Source organism: Limulus polyphemus, unplaced genomic scaffold (assembly GCF_000517525.1).
Source record: "Limulus polyphemus unplaced genomic scaffold, Limulus_polyphemus-2.1.2 Scaffold968, whole genome shotgun sequence".
Lineage (NCBI taxonomy): Eukaryota > Metazoa > Arthropoda > Merostomata > Xiphosura > Limulidae > Limulus > Limulus polyphemus.
The window spans coordinates 23,419-28,510 of NW_013666578.1; positions in this window are offsets into that span (position 1 = coordinate 23,419).

The window sequence follows — 5,092 nt, forward strand, 5'->3', positions numbered from 1 at the left end:
TTATACTCCAAAAAATTACAAAATAAATAAATAAAATCAAAATTACTGTAATGCGAGATTGAAGAGGACGCACGAATGTGGCGAAAATAGTTTCTTGTTTGTTCCTTTGACTGTGTTTTTTCCCCACTAATTGTTAACTGCCACACATGATGTTGTCTTATTTAATTACTATGATTTTGCTTACGCTACATCTTGTTCTGCTTCTTATGTGTTTGTCGTTGTTTGTAGTTAAGCACAAATCTACACAAGGGGCTATCTGTGCTCTGCCCACCACGGGTACCGAAACCCGGTTTCTAGCGTTGTAAGTTGGCAGACATACCGTTGTGCCACTGGGGGGGGGGGGGGCATGTGTTTGTCTTACTTGAATGTCGAAGACATCTAATTACCTACACATTTATTCTTGGCATTAAGAAGTAGCTATCATAAGTTGTTTCATATTTGTGATTTGTTAGAAATTGTTGCCCGTCTCATTGTGGCGTAATGATACATAAAACACGGATCTAGAAGTAGTTTATACAAGAATAGGATAAATGATATTTCTTCGGTTTTATTCTGAGTGTATAAAGCTCCGTTCATCGAATACTTGAAAATAGAATCTCAAGGTGTTTCAAACACAACATAGGGAAATTACAGTATTAACTAACGAATAGAAACAGAGAAACGTGTTTCATATAAAGAGGTTTCTGCATAAATAGAGACCACAGAGCGGTGAAGTTATATCAATTTATGATTTAACTTCAATTAGTAAGCTGATGGTTTTGAACTATTCATTTGTTATATTTAGATGTCTTTATTTTCATTAAAGGTTTTTCATGACCATAATGGGCGCCCACAGGAAATATTTTCAAGGGGGGCAAAACATCTATGTAGGGGATCAGCTTTTACAGTGTAAGTCAACAGAGTAAAATAATATGTGTTATGTGTGCTTAAACGCAAACACCAGTTTACAGTTTTAATAAAAAATTACTAAACATATTTAGTTTAATTACGATGTGAAGTTTACATCATAATACGTGCAATTTTTTTTGCAAAATGTAAGAGGGGAAAATGCCCCCTATTGCCCCTTCCTGTGGTCACCCATGATGACAGTTCATTATATTTATTTTACTTTAATCCACAGATAAACTGACGAATTAATAAATTTGAATAAACAAAATTTTAATAACTACATTTAGACCACATAGGTATAACCTTTTAATTAGGGAAGAAAACTAAAAATATTCCTGATACAATACTTAGATTAAGTATAAAACTGACGACTGAGTTAGTTAATATTAATATAATATGTATATCCTGTTAAATAGTAAAGAAAACTAAACAATTTTTGATACAATACTTAGATTTAAGTATAAAACTAACGACTGAGTTAGTTAATATTAATACATCCGACAGAAGCCCAATATTTTCCTTCCAATCACTACTAGCCTTTTGCTTAACTATTGGATTTAAGTGTAAAAACATCTGACTAAGGCACCAAGATGCTCTTACTCCACGCTGTCGTCCCCTTAGAAGTTAGATTTAGAAACCAGACTAGTTGTTTTAACGTACATATATTTGTGTCTGTGCGTGTGCACGATGTTGCACGTCTGTTTATCTGGTAGCTACTTCAGTTATTAATCTTTTGTTTTGTACCACAGGTGTTTTTTTCCTGAGGCATCCGGATCAGAAGCAGTTTTCGTTTCCATCTTATCTTTCCTCGTTCTTCTCTACAACGGAACAGAAGCCGTCACAGTTGTCTTCTTTCAGACAAATGGTGTATGTATTACCATGGCAACTAAAACGAGGTGTCTGTTGTCTCCATTTATTTCCTATCTACTAAAATAAAAATTTACTAAAGATCCAACTCTTCCTTTCGGTTTATTTTTTAAGGTCTAGTTTTTAAATATAAAAACATCGTGAGCCGAACATTTACCATAGCAGAAGCCGTATTTTTGCTACATTCTAAATGCTTAAAAATGTTTTATTATCAAGGAGATAAACGAATAACCTAATACCATTGGAAATAAGCCTGAAAATTTTGTCCTGTTTGTTTTTATGTTATATTGTTAGAATAAAATAATGGAAACCTAATCCTTTCTCAAATAACTAGACGACTACTTCTTTAAAACACACAAATAATCTAAGTATCCAATATGCATCTTAAGCTTTTCCCCCTAGCTAGCCTTTAAGATGTTACCCAAGTAAGTTTAGTCGAGCAGATGAAGATTAAAAGTGTTCTAGACATTTCTGACGTCGAAACTGGTTTGGAGTACGTATTTCTACTGATGGAGATTTAATGGGGCGAATATAATCACGTTAGACACAACCTTGTGGAAGAAGATAGGGTGGATAAAAACAGGTGGGGATGGAGTGGATGAAAACAGGTTCGTCATTCCTTCTAAGTTTTACAGTTACTAGTGAATAAGATAAAAAAATTACGAATTTGACATGTTTTACTTTCTTTTGCTGGAAAGATAAAAATGTAAAACATTCCAAATAAATGGTGTATTTGTGGGACTATTTTTCTCATAAAAATATCTGTTTTTCTAAAAGCATCCAACCCATTATAGTTCTGTTGAATTAGTTTTGACTAGTTTATCATCAAATTATCAATCTTTTTATATCAAAACAGTTTAGAATCGTCTAAAGAAATGAAAACCTCTAAGATGAACTGTTCAATTCTATAAATCTTTAGCATAAACATTGTATATATATATATATTCATTTTCCTTATCATTTTATGACATTAATAATACTTGTGATATTCCGAAAACAGCAGCTTCAGTAACTGAAGATCAAAATTTAAAAGCGGTTGGTCATTGGATGGAACAATAGGTTACGATTTTCCACCTTACGGATTAAACGGAAACTACGAATCATTAAGCCTTTTTTATTTTTAAGAACACAATCACATATTCTATGAGTGGATCATCTGATTCTTGTGAATATGAGCAAGTGACTTAGATGGAGAAAAGTCAGTTTGGATTTCTTCAGTCATTATCCAGCAAAAACGTAGTTTTCCCAAAGGTCTGAGGTAATGCTGTAAAAACACCCACCAGATATTATTATCTATGTTGTGGTAGTCTAAAAGTAATTGTTATGTGTAGAATATTTTCTTTTTCTTTTGAATTTATCCCATATTCAATTGAAACTTTCTTACGCGAACATTATTGGTTTTATATTTGAGATTTGATTTTAGTTGAGAAACTATAAAGAAACTGCTCGGTGTTCTATACACTACATACCTTATTTCCTTTCCTAACTCTGTTTCCGAAAATTCCAAAAATTCAGTCTTCCACGTCAGCATTTATTAAACACTGCATCATTTTTGTTAGCACTGACTAATAGGTAGAAGAGTATAAGAGTAGTTTATATGTATGTATACAGATACATACACGCAGAGGAGAATGGATAGATAAGCAGAATAGATTTAGAACCTTAAGTAGATAGTGAAAGACATCTGTAGTATTGAGCTATGCGGGAAAAACATGTTTACCAGATAATCATTTTCTTCGTGGAACTAAAATGACTGTCAAAAATGAGTTCTGAAAAATAACCATAAAGAATTATGATGAAAAGAAACGAATAATAATAATGATATATATATATTACCCTTTTCTTTTTATTAATTCCATATTTCACAGGAGGCATAGATTTATGAAAATAAAGAAACCACCCAAAAATCTAAATTTAATTTCGTTATACTGAATGGTAATTCCATCGACTATCAAATTCAATTTGTTGTAAATATTTTTTTTTTGTTTACTTTCACTATAGATTCTCAGTATCATTCTTTTTTCGTTTGTTTGCGATGTGAAAGCGTTTTGATATCATCTGGAATAAACTGACTTCGTAGTAATTACTTTGTTAGGAATATTTTTCATAAAAGAATCTCATCAATCATTTCCCCAAAGGGAAAAAAAAGATCATATAAGTGGTTTCCTTTTTATATGTAAAGACTGGAATATCTTGCGTGCAGTCATGCAAAAAGCTGTTTCCGCTAAATCTGCATGAAAATCAACACCCAAAAGGCTTAAAGCTCATTGGACAAAGTAACTTTTGGTGTTTTTCACACATTGTTGATTCTGGTTTTCCGAATATTAAGTACATTATTAAACCAGCGTCAACACCCAAAAGGCTTAAAGCTCATTGGACAAAGTAACTTTGGTTGTTTTTCACACATTGTTGATTCTGGTTTTCCGAATATTAAGTACATTATTAAACCAGCGTCTAGTGAAGGATGCAATTTTTCATTAAAAAGTTCAACATCGACGGGCCTGAAAAAACAACAACTTCATATGCTGCAATTAAAAAAAAATAATGATTTTTTACTGAAGCTCAGGAATTAGACAAGTGACAAAAATACAAAATAATATATGTTCGTAATTCAATGTTTTGTCTTAGAAACAAACAAAAACATATTAAGATAGTTTATTCTAGAACAAAATCACAATGGGCAACCTGTTGTGTCCACCGCGAGGATTCGAACCCCGGATTGTAGCGTTGTAAAACCGTAAAATTTCCGTTGTCCGACCGGGGCTTATTCAATTTTTCGTCAAACAAAAGTAGCTTGAAAGTTGACGGTGGGTGTTGCTCACTATCTGCCTTCATTCTAGTCTATAAGTTCAAAACTAGGGACGTCCCTTTTGCAGCTTACCGTGAAATATTTCAATACAATAGTTTTCCTAGTACGTGAGATAATTTTTACCATGAGATATTTCGAACATAGATTATAGTCATCTTTATTTTTATTTCCTTATACTGAATGCACTTTACGTATAAGTTTTCCTTCCGCCAGCGCTTTGCTAACTAATTCAAAAACTTTTCTTTAAAGAAATGCTTAGTTCGTGCGAAATGTTTTTTTAAAAGTTCGTCCGTACTGGACACAAACAGAAAAAACTTTTTTTTTTATTTGAAGTTTCGTATTATTTCAAAATAAACTATTTATTTGCCTAGATATAATGAAGAAAATTCTATTATTTTTTGCTGTTAAAAAGTGTGTATAAAATGTGGTGTGTTAAAACAGCAAAAATGTAAGGTTATGCGCGAGAAAAACATTTTGTCAACTCCTTCCACAATTATTCGTTGGTAAAAAAGTAGCTCAAGAGTTGGC